At 36.8% G+C, this 12,958-nt stretch overlaps 1 protein-coding gene across 2 annotated transcripts in view; it reads left to right on the top strand.

Moving 5' to 3' along the window:
* Ugt8 (UDP glycosyltransferase 8) overlaps window positions 1-12,958 on the top strand; it is a 60,760-nt gene that overhangs the window by 34,520 nt on the left and 13,282 nt on the right. The window lies entirely within an intron of this gene.

The following is a 12,958-nucleotide window of genomic DNA, read 5'->3' as shown; positions in this document are numbered from 1 at the left end:
TGGGTCTCAAATCTGCCATCAACAGCTTTGTCTTCTTGGAAGTTAGTACATGAACTTTTCAGATGTGGTTTTCTTATTTGTAAAAGAAGAGAAACACTAGCTTTGTTTAGATCAAAATCATCCTGCCAGGCACTGGTAGCTCACATCTTTATAATCCTAGCTATTCAACAGACTTAGATCTGAGAATTGAAGTTCAAAGCCAATTTGGGCAAACAAATCTGAGAGACTCTTACCTCCAAATATAAGACAAAACTGAAGTCATACTTAAAAATACCTCTGTCTCTCTCTCTCTCTCTCTCTCTCTCTCTCTCTCTCTCTCTCTCTCCTCTTTCTTTTTCCCTCTCCCTCTCTCCTTTCATCTCCACTCATTATAGATTAGGCAAAATATTTGTATATACAAATTAAATGATTATTTATAAAAGTGAAAAATTAGTCAGGTACTGGTTGCTCACGCCTATAATCATATCTATTTAGGAGGCTTGAGATCTGAATATCTCTGTTCAAAACCAGCCTGGGTACAAAAGTTCGTGGGGCTCTTATTTCTAATCAACCACCTAAAAACTGGAAGTGGTGCTGTACCTCAAGTGGAAGAAGAGCTCAGAGACAGTGCTCAGGCCCAGAGTCCAAGCCCCATGACAAACCAAACAATGTGAAAAATTGTTGCAGTTTTATATGGAACAACACTTTGGAAATAAATAATGCATTATATATAGGCAGATGCACAAGGTACATATATCTCACAGTGATAAACTACATTTTTCCATATATTTTTATTGTAATTAATAGAAGGGTTACATTATATTCACCAGATAGAAGGTGCATTACATCACAAACATTGATACCCTTTCTCATGTCTTGGTCCCCATTTCCCTCCCCCCACCCCCACCACATAAACTACATTTTTAAAATAATTTTTAGTTAAGAAACAAAGACCTAGAACTTCAGTGCCATTTCCCCTAATAAATGCAGTAGCAAGCAAGCTTTCATTTGTCTGAATGGTAGTCAAGAGTTAGAAATGAAAAAACTATTTGAGGGGCTAAAGTAAATGTGAAATACCCATGAACTAAAGTTAATTCAATTAACTCCCAACAGCCACTCTTAGGAATTAATTGGTTTCAATTTTGTACCTTCTGAAATGCCTGATTGTTTTATTTCCAAACCTATGGAACAGGAAAGGAGCAAATAAAATTTTAAAGCAGACATGCTGAAAGCAGGGAAGATAGATAAGGCTACTATCAATGTAATTGTTAAATTGTCAAATAAAGAATACTACATAAAATAACTCAAAAGGTATATGTAGCCCTTTGAGGGGCATTTATTGCCACAGACCCTAAAGACAACACTCTTATCACTGTGGCACAAATAATAATTAAGTTCGGGCTCTGTGCACAATCAAGGAAAGAAGAGAGGAGCTCCTTTTATAGAAGTCAGCAAGGGCCTTAGTTCTCATGTGTAGGTAGAATTCCAGAATGTGGCAACTCACAACAAATAACTAACTATATTTGTACTTAGGTTAAGAGGTCTAGAACAACTACATCAAAATAGCTTTGGGTTATTCATTTACAAAACCAAAGGTTTGCACTGAATTAGCTTTAAGAATTACAGTCTAGGATGTGTAACTGCATACAAACTTTCTACCAGATTCATGTGATCAGACTGCAGATTTTTCAGCTACTGACAGATTTCCTGAAATCAGTTTTACTGTATGGATAGAATACTACGTAATACTTGCTTTTCTTACTTCAAAACTGCCCTTCATGCTGATGCTCTCTTTAGCATTGTGGTCAGACCAGGAAATAACAATTTGAAAAATTTAGTTTATTTGGGCATTTTTTTAATATCTGCACATTGAGAATTTCTGGCATCCAGAGACTCTGCTAGCTCATAGGAACATAGGATTTCTCAAAGCAGACTTGATATTTGCCCACAACAAGGTTAAATCTTATGAGAGACAGATGCTGAACTACTGATCATAGTAATTTATTTAGAAATCTACAACGAACATAAGCAACAGGTTGTGAGAGCAGAAATTAATATCATATGACAGAAAGGAACAGAGATTATATGACCTTTGGACTTAAGGATCCTGGGATGTTCATAGTCATTTTTCATTAGTTTTTGCTTTCTGAATTGGAAACACTCCCTAGATTTGACCTCCACTTAGGATGAAATGTTTGCAGAACCAGTAACTAAAGGTTCTTAAAAGCAGTGGTGAAAAAAACTCCAGTCTATAGAAATTTTAGGGGACATTATACTGTCACTGTCTTCCCTTCTTCATTCTCTTTTCTTTCCTTTTTCCATTTCTGGAGTAATTCATTGAAAGTAACCATGTCTGAGACAATTCATTCTCAGGCACTGTTAAACTAATTTTGGTGATAGGGAATGAGGGCTATTTTGTGTTTAAAATGGTTATGGCAAACATTGTAACCTTTGCTCTATGTCTCTATATTATAATAAATATGCCTTTATAATATAGTCTCTACATTATATATTATTGTCTCTATAATATTAGAAAGTGAATAACTCCCAAGTTCTGCTTGGGTGGTGAATTTTCTCTAAGTTTTCTAGTTTGTCCACCTGTATTCAGAATTGCTATTCGTATTTATCTCATACTGCAGATCCATCTTTCCTGTAGACTTCCAAGACCTCACAGACTTCCCAAAGCTGATGGCAGTCTTGTCTGATGATATTATATCATTTTTTCAAATTAAAATGTCCAGTCCTTCATATCTTTGTCTTGACACACTCTGTCATGGTCTGTGTGAACAGTACATGTTGAGGACCTACTTTGTGGAAGGGACTCTGTTAGGTACTGGGTATATAGGATCAGATTTACAGAGCTCTAAGTTCTCAAGGATCTGGCATACATTCTCTGTGTTATTTTGCCCTCTGGGGTTTCAATGTTGGTTCCACTTGTAAAGGTAAACCCAAAGAAAAGGTAAAGGAGAACAGTCTGTAAACTATGGCTGTCTATCGTCACCACTACCACTACATCCTCCTCCTTCTCCTCTTCTTCCTCTTCTTCCTTCTTTTTTTTTCCTGGTTGGTCACTGGGCTTGAACTCAGGGCCTGGGTGCTGTCCCAGAGCTCTTTTGCTCAAGGTTAGTGCTCTGCCTCTTGGAGTCACAGCTCCTATTACCAGTTTTCTGGTGACTAATTGGAGATAAGAGTCTCAGGGATTTTTCTGTCCAGGCTTGCTTTCAAAAGTGACCCTCAGATCTCAGCCTCCTGAGCAGCTAGGATTTCAGACATGAGCCATAGGCTGTGGCTTCTGCCATCTTTTTTACAGTCTCCATTCACTCATTCATTTAGTTGTCAGCAAACACATATCACAGGTGTCATGGCTGAGTGATGAATTGCAACCTTCAAGACTGACCTTGCAAACCATCCTATGTCCCTTGCTCTCTTGTTCTTATTCCCATTAATCTTACATATAGCTGAAGCAAAGGTGAGAATGTTGTCAGGTATTGAGTTAATTTGTAGTGAAGCTTTATCTTATAGTGATTAGTATTTCTACATCCTTGTTTTACCTAGGTGAGAGCTTTACCACTTGAGCTACACATCCAGGCCTTTTATTTTTTTTATGTGTTTTCAGATAAAAATCTCACTGCCCGAACTGACCTCAAACTCATTATTCTTCCTATGTCCACCTTCAAAACTGGAATCGCAGATGAGCAAAACCCATACCCACCTGTGTCCTTTGATGTTTCTTGAAATATTGTAATGTAGTTTCTCTTTTTTTTTCTTTCTTTTTAAACCATCTTATCTGAATTGAGTAAAAAGGCTGCTTGTTGCTGGAAGGGCCCAACATCAATCTGAGTTTTGATGATATTACTATTGTTAGTCATTGGGCAGGTTATTTAATTTCTTTGAACTTTCAACTTCTTTGTTTATGAAATGAGTGATGTAATCCTATTATAAAAATGAAGAGGGTAAATTGGGTTACGGATCTATCACAAAGTAGATTCACTTTCTCGTGGCTGACTGGCAGCATCTTCAGACACAGCCTGGTGGAAAGGGAATTGCATGGAAGCGATGGACTGAGTGGAGTTAAGATTGCATCACTGGGTGCAGGGAACAACAATGGTTGACTTCAATTAAGTGTGCTAGCCCTGTGTTTTCCATCTCACTAATCTCAGAGATAGGGAACTTTCATGATAAGATACATTAGAAATTGTAGAGTCTGTAGTATTAGCCATATTGACTCAAATGCACCCTAGCTGTCATGCAGAATATGTAAACGACATTTTCAAAGAAGTAAAGGTAAAAAAATCATTTAATGTTCTTGGATCATAGATTGCTGAATTTTAATTCAAAGATCTATATCCTAGAAAATATTTATAATACAAGGATAGGATGGGTCATCTTTTCGCCAACATTTTGACTGATGTTTATATCAAGAAGTAATTTATAGTAAAGAAATTCTGCTAGATACTAGAAGGTTGCTGTGTAGAATCTGACCTACAGAATCTGAGTAGCAAAGTCTGTGTTCTTTTTTATTTTTTCCATATATTTTTATTGTAATTAATAGAGGGGTTACATTATATTCATCAGATAGAGAGTGCATTTCTTCATACACTTTGATACCCTTTCTCATGTCCTGATCCCCATTTCCCTCCCCCCACCTCCGCCTCTCATCTTGTTTTCCCCCCTTCCCTATCTGAATTCAAATAACCAAATACGCATATATCCAATATATCAGATAACAAGGTGAAATACTGTAACCATATGAGATAACCAAGAGAAAGTAAAAGAGATGGGATAACATAGTACATTAAGGATAATAATCACTCATTATATGGCTTTTGTTTCTATATCCTGGAGGTCCTTCCATTTAGCGTCATACCATATGGCCTTATGTATCTAGATTTTTGTTCCATTGTAGATATCTGTTAGGATATCTGTTTTCTACTGATTATAACAAATGAGGGGAACCATTGAGCCTATGTTCCTTTGAGTCTGGCTTACTTCACTTAATATGATTGTTTCTAAGTCTTTCCATTTCCTTACAAATAGGGGGATGACATGTTCTTTCTGACAGCCGCATAGAATTACATTGTGTACAAATACCACATCTTGTTGATCCACTTATCAACTGAGGGGCATCTAGGTTGGTTCCATATCTTGGCTATGGTAAATAGTGCTGCAATGAACATCGTTGTGCTAGTGGATTTAGTATGTCCTTGTTTCTGGACCATTGGGTTAATGCCAAGTAGTGGAATTGCTGGGCCATAGGAGAGCTCTATGTTTAGTCTTTTAAGGAACTGCCACACTGTTTTCCATAGTGGTTGAAGGAGTTTGTCCTCCCTCCAACAGTGTAGTAGTGACCCCTCCTGGCCACATCCCCTCCAGCATCTGTTGTTATTCATTTTCCTGATCCTGGCCATTCTAACTGGAGTGAGGTGGAATCTTAGAGTTGTTTTGATTTGCATTTCTTTTATGACCAGAGATGTTGAGCATTTCTTCATGTGTCTATAGGCCATTTTTGTTTCTTCTTCAGAGAAGACTCTCATTAAGTCTTTGGCCCATCTTTTAATGGGATGGTTGTTACTTTGGAGATTAGCTTTGGAGTAATTCAATTTTTTGAGCTGTTGATATATTTTAGATATGAGGCCTTTGTTCGTTGTAGGTTAGTGAAGATCTTCTCCCACTCTGTAGGCTTTCTAGTTAATTTGCTAGCTATGTCCTTTGCCAGACAGAAGCTCTGCAGTTTAATGCAGTCCCACTTACCCAGACTTGTTCTGATTTATTGTGTTTCTTGGTCCTTATTAAGAAAGTTTCGACCTGTGCCAAGGAAACTTAGTGTATCTCCAAATTTTTCTTGAAAAGTTTTCAGTGTATTTACTTTTACCTCAAGGTCTTTGTTCCATTTGGAGTTAATCCTGGTGCAGTGTGACAAAGAAGGATCCAAGGTTAGTTGTCTGCAGGTGCTTAACCAGTTCTGCCAGCACCACTTGTTGAAGAGGCTGTCTTTCTTCCATTCTATTTTTTGGCTCCCTTATCAAAGATTAGGAGGCCATAGGTCTGTGGGTTAATATCTGAGTCCTCAGTTCTATTCCATTCGTATGCAGGCCTGTTCTTATGTCAATACCAAGCTGTTTTGGTCACTATAGCTCTGTAATCGAGTCTAAAGTTTGATATTGAAATTCCTCCTGTGCTGTTCTTTCTGCTAAGAATTGTTTTTGCTATACGGTGTCTTTTGTTATTCCATATGTAATTTTGGATTGCCTCTTGTTTCTTTAAAGAATGACATTGGGGTATTGATAGGAATTGCATTGAATGTGTAGGTAGCCTTTGTCAAGATTGCCATTTTCACAATGTTAATTCTTGCAGACCAGGAGCATGGGAGGTTTTTTTCCATTTCCTCAGTTCTGCTTTAATTTCCTTTTTCAGGGTTTTAAAGTTTTCATCAAAAAGTTCCTTTACATTCTTAGTTAATTCCTAGGTACTTTATTTTCTTTGAGGCTATTGCAAAAGATAGCATTTGTATGTATTTGCAAGTCTTTATCAATTAGTAATGAATTAGTGACAAAAGAATTGCAAGTCCTGCTCTTGGTGCCATTGCTAGCTTACAAAGGATGTTATAATGTCAACATATATTTCTTCCTGTTCCTCCATTTCTGTCAGAGATCTTGTTCTCTTGCCCATAAGCAAAACAATACTTGGACTGTATCAGCATGAGCCTGGTGACTTCTTTGAATATTAGATAATGTATTCTTATTCTCAGAAGTCCTGAGGAAAGTATTTGATAATTTAAAAGCTCTCTCTAGAAAACATTCATAATATTCCATTTAAAAGAGAAAATGTGGTGTCTACAAACTCCATTGTATCTTAGAAAAGGGTGTCTTTTTGTACTTTCATCTGACTAGAGCTATGGTGATATTAAGACTATGATGATAATATTTACTGGTTCATAAAAAGAGAGATTCACCAGTGGAATAAAGTCATTGTGGTGACTAATTATAGCAAGCCCTTGAAGAATAGTATAGGAAATGAGAGAGGAAGCTGGAGAAGGAAAGTTTATTAGGCTTTTGGTATCTGAAACATACAGTAAAACTTGAAGTGATTATTAGGTTTAAATCTCTCTATAGCCTGGATTAGTCATCTCATCTTCTTTATAACAAAAAAGTATATATTTGTGTAGTGGCATTGTAGCTTAAGTGGTATAGCACTAGCCTTGAGCTGAAGAGCTCATGGACAATGCCCAGGTTCAGAATTCAAGCCCCATGACATACAAAATACATATATAGATAGATATAGATATAAATACATGTCTAGGCCGGGAGTGGGGCCTAGTGGTAGAGTGCTTGCCTAATATGCATGAAGCCCTGGGACTGATTATTTGATACCTTATATACAGAAAAAAGCAGTATTGTAGCTCAAGTGGTAGAGTGCTAGCCTTGAGAAAGCTCAAGGACAGTACCCAGGCCCTGAGTTCAAGGCCCAGGACTGGCAAAAAAATACATTTCTATCCATCGTGCACTGAAATGTAATATTAATATAGCTGACAGTTTTTCATTTAAATTTGTATTAGATTATATTAATTGGGCAAGAGGAGTCTCATTATGATATTTCCACACATGTCTACAACATATCCCAACCCAAATTACCCACTATAACTCTTACCCACCCAGTCCTTTTTCTTAAAGCATTTTCAACAAGTTTTTTGTCCTATTTTATGCATACAACTTAAATATTTTGATCATATTCTTTGACCATTTTCATCCTCATTCACTTTCTTGATTAGCTCTCCCCGCTCCAACCAGGACCAATGGCCAGGAAAATCTGTTGCACCAAAGCATCTGAACTGTGGAATTTCACATGCACATATATTAAATTTTGCTCAGAACAACCATTCTTTCCCACTCACAATTCTCTATTTATCAACAGCTTTCACTGAGGTTCCTGATACCATCTTCATACATAGTTGCATTGTATCCTGGAATTATTCTCTCACCATCTTTCATTGTTGACCGATAACTTTTAGAGTGAATGTGAGATGTTAGAACAGGAATTTTCATAGTTTTGAAGTACAGATAAATTCATATCAAAGGAAGAAAAGAGCCTTGGTATTCTTGTAAGGATTCTTGTGCTACTGTATCCTGAGCGATAGTCTTTTTTATTTTTATAAGATTTATTAACATGATTCTCATGGATTTAATAGAATTTTAAGGGCAGATGCACCGATGTCTGGCTGAAGAAGCCTTTTCAACTCAAATTAACCTATTTTTTAACAACCATTTATATCTCTAGGGTATTAGTTCCTCTTTCAGAATGCCAGAAAAGTGATCTCCTATTGAGAAGAAATCAAAAACACCAGTGGGCTTAATATACTTATTTCTAATTTTGCTTTGAGCTAGCAATCAGAAATTATTCAGCTTCTCTGAGAGATCTGTAGATAGTAGTTTACAAAATAAAAGCACCCTCTTCTGCATAAGAAAATAATTCACAAGTGTAAGTTATTATTAAATACGTATCCATCCTATTTATTTTTCCATAGGAGGTCTCTCTAAGACCCTTCATAAAGCAACATATGCTTGTTGAAATGATATATCCACCAACAGAAAGTTAAACAATAAGCTTAAATCCAATTGCTCACGAACTAACACATGCGTGAGAGAAAAGGTGAAATAAATAAAATGAAGTTTTATTTACTGAAGTGAGGACTGCCAGTTTATTCAGCTGTCTTTGCTGGGTGACTCAATCAATATGTGGCTGTTTATTCAAGGGAAACTATAGGACTAGACTTCTAGAAGCAAAATAGGCAGAGCCCAGTGAGCTAAAAAAAAAAAGCACAGGGTAAGTAGAGCAGTTTCCCACTAGAAAGAACACATCTGTAAAATTCTAACTAAAGAAAAATTAGAATCCACATTCATCTTGTTAAATGCTTAGTGATTTAGTGCCTCCTATGTATTGTCCATGGCATTAAATAAGATACTGTATTCATCAGCTCATTTTTGTTCTTTCAGCTGTAAAAATATGCCTTGGGCATGGATGATCTCCTTTAAAAGATGAATACAGATTCCTTCTTTTCTTCTTGTCCTTTAGTTATATTTTAGTTTTTTAATATATTTTATTGTAGTTAATAGAAAGTTTACATTATATTCTCCAGATAGAAGGTGGATTACTTCACAATCATTGATACTCTTTGTCATATCTTTGTCCCCATTTCCCTCTTCCCACCCCAGCCCCTCATCTTTTTTTTTTTTAATTTTTTGTGTGAGACCCAAGGAACAATGGAAAGAAAGAACTTTGGAGACACAGCCTCCTCTTCTGTGTGTTGCTGTTGATTGTTTATATTAAAGCAAGCAGTGTACAAATGTGAAATGTATGCCTTACTCCAAGACTATGAGACGTTTGAATTTAGGAAGATAGAAGGAATGGTGAAATGGAATTGAATTGAAATTTTAATAGTTATACAGGCATAAGATATGAAAATAATTAGGTCTCTTGAATTATAATTGCAGCAGTAAGCAGGGATAGCCTTGAAAACCAGCACTGAGTCCCAGGATAGAAAGGGGAAGTTGACCCTGAAAATCTGTTAGATTTGAGTAGATGAAATTACCATCATTTGTGGGGAGTCAGAGCAAACAAAATCACCAAAACAGGCAAGGATAGAAGCACGTAAACTGTAGTGTAGACAATGGGATGAGGAGGAGGAGGAGAAGGAGGAGGAGCAGGAGCAAGAGGAGGAGGAGGAGGAGGATTGGATGTCAGTAGGGATTGGAACACTGAATATTTTCCTATGGGTGAAATTTAAAAAACTAAGAGCAGAAATAGATCAGTATTGAGAAGTTGTGAATTTAATTAATATTTTACAAATAAGACTTTCCTAAGCACACTGGGTTGGGCTTGGAGCAAATGTTTATTAGAAGGCTCAGAAATTAGATTAAAAGAAAAATTGCTAAGGAAGTGTATTTTAAGCTGGTTGTTCAAAGTTTGCTGTAGGAGCACATTGGTTATTATTTTTTTTGCCAGTCCTGGGGCTTGAACTCAGGGCCTGGGCACTGTCCTTGGATACTTTTTGCTCAAGGTTAGCATTCTGCCACTTGAGCCACAGCCCCACTTCTGGCTTTTTCTGTGTTCTGTGTTCAAGAAATTGAACCCAGGGCTTTATGCTTAGTAGGCAAGCACTCTACCATTAGGCCATACTCCCAGTTAATTGTTTTGATAGAAGGCACAATATTAGAATTGAAGAACAGCAAAGAAATTGAAGTTTTCAGTTTTATTGAATGGTCACCATAGTACATAATGTGACTGAGGCCTGTTCTGGCCACAGTGGTTCCTACTGAGGACCCTGAGGGGCTGTGCTTACTATCAGATGTATATTCACTTATTCCACCCTTACCAGAATGAACTGGGATTACTCCTTTTATCCTGATCTTCATGTTGTCTGCCACCACAGAGTGTGACATTTATTTTTAAGCTATCTTTGTACAACGTAGTACAATGGAAAGCACGTGGCCTATTAGGCTGTTTCTGGCCGAGGTACAGATGTTTTCCCTGAGGTAACCAACATTCTTCTCTCCCAGACCAATGCACCATTGCCAATACCCTTATGGATCACTGGCTTTGTTGTACAGGAGTTTGCTTCCTGAATAGTTGGAGAAATGTATGATGTAAAGGAGGAGTGAGATGGAAAAGTTGCTTGTCTGCCTTCTAACTTCCCTTCCAGTGGATTCTTGTTCTAGTCATATAATGTAGAAGGGGAACATGTCTTAGTTTTCTAGTCTGTAGGGTTGCCTGCCTGGCAGAAGGGATCTTAAGACTGTGCCTATTTCCAATATTCATGAAGATCAAATAGAAATACCAGATTTATTGATCTGTATGTTTTTGAAATGTGATTGTAATATATCTTTCATCTTTGTCTACCATCATATGTACAATTCCATTAAGCATTTGGGAGAAGCTGATTCATGTGCTGTGATTAATCTGGAAAAATCTACCTGAGTGCCTGGAAGTGATATGAATTAAACTCATTTTAGCAGAATTCTGCATTTAATATTTTGCTGGGTAGGCTTCTAACATAGAAATACCAAATCTGAATATTTTATAACATTATTTAAAGAGGTTTCCTAATATATAGAATGTTTCTTTGCCAAGTAATTTTTGATGTTTTACATAATTGAACTGATAATAAATGCATCCCTATTCAATTTTACAAATATTAGATACAGTCTTTCAGTTGCTTGTCAGCAGATTACTTCTTGGCATGTGGAACTCTGCAACCAAGAGAGAATTAGTGTATATTTTCCAGGTACTTTGTGAAAATTTAGAATTTATTCCTGGGATCTCTATTCTTCCTGTCTGTGAGAGTGAATGGGTTTGGCTGAGTGTGAAGGCCTTGAGACACAATTGGACTCTGACTTCCTGGGAAAGAAACTTTATCTTGTTCTCTTATACCTCTGACACCTAGTGCCTGGCAAGTAACAGAGGATCAGTAAAAGTTTGTTTAACCACGATTGAGTTAGTGATGAAACAGATTTACCTACAGATTAAATCAGAGCACTTCATTCTTTCTCTTTGGGAAGTGTAGTCTTCAGATGAGAATGTGGTCATCAGACTTATTTTGGAAACATACTGGGTCATTACAGTCTCTTCATTAAGTATTGGTGAGGGTTGTAGGTTTATAGCTTACTATTATTGGGTCTTACCTTTGTCTACTTTCTTATTATTTTCTTGGAGGAGATAACTTGGATGTACTGGTGATTGAACTCAGGGCCTTGCTTTCTCTCGTTTAGCTCACAGCTGCTATGTTATCACTTACAGCTCCTCTTCTGGCTCTTTGCTGGTTAATTGGAGATAAAGGTGTATCATCTAGTTTTCTCTGGGGATGATCCTCTTCATTCATTCATCAGTTGTAGGGCCTTTAGGCTGTTTCTGTAGTTTGGCTATTTTGAATAGTACTTCAATGGATTTAGGTTTGCAGGTGCCTCTACTATATCCTGACTTTGGATATACTTTGGATATACAGTGTTTCTTTGTATAATTTTTCAAGAATCGTATTTCTGGATATGATATTTCTACTTTTAGTTTATTGAGCAATCGCCATACTAATTTCCAAAGAGGTTGCATTAGTTTATATTCCCAATATATTCCTGAGACCAGGGTTTGAACTCATGATTTGAGGCTTTTGTTCAAAGGCTAGAGCTCTAATACCCGAGCCATACTTACATTCCCATTGTTTGTGTTTTTTATGATGGACATTCTGGAAAGAGATCAAATTCCAAGTGAGGAAGGATGGAAAGGAGTTGGAGAAGGAGGGAGGAGAAGAGAAAAGGTAGGGAGGAAAAGATGAGGCAAGGAGGAGGTAGAAGCAAAACTACAAAAAGCACAAATGAGCAAAAAAAAAGAGCTCTGTAATTCAGACTGACCTCTACATTCTCACTGTGGCCTTGTAGTTTAATTGAGGTATATGAAGAAAAATCAGATTCAAATATTCATGTCATTGGGAAGAGAGAGAATCTTATATTGGTCTTTATAAAATACTTGTGGATTTTCTCCTTCAACGTGACACCAAACTCGAAAATGAGGTGGTTTCTTGAAGGTTAGTTATTATACAGAAGTTGGAACTTGGTTAATTTCCCAAGCTGTGCTTGAACTTTGATCCTTGTGATCTCTGCTTCCTGAGTAGCTAAGATATCATCCAGAGCCACTGCCTGCAAACCAATACTAATCTTTTGTTTACATCTTTAGATTCATCTCTGACCACATCTAGATTCTCTAACCTTTAGATAATCTCAAGCTGTTAGCTACTTGTTTTTTGGTTGTCATTGTTTATATTGACTAAAAACATGCCCTCAATATTTCAGTTAGCATTTTTTAGGTGAAGTATTTTTCACCACATATTTACTTAGAGGAATCTACTGTATGCTCTTCTCATATAAGAAAATATATGAAGAATGTTTCTGAAAGCTTGGATGTTGAAGACACTTGAGATGAATTATCTCAGTCTTCA

Source organism: Megascapheus bottae, chromosome 23 (genome assembly GCF_031878675.1).
Source record: "Megascapheus bottae isolate mThoBot1 chromosome 23, mThoBot2.hap1, whole genome shotgun sequence".
NCBI lineage: Eukaryota > Metazoa > Chordata > Mammalia > Rodentia > Geomyidae > Megascapheus > Megascapheus bottae.
The sequence above is the reverse complement of the archived record's forward strand: the minus strand, read 5'-3'. Positions and strand labels throughout refer to the sequence as shown.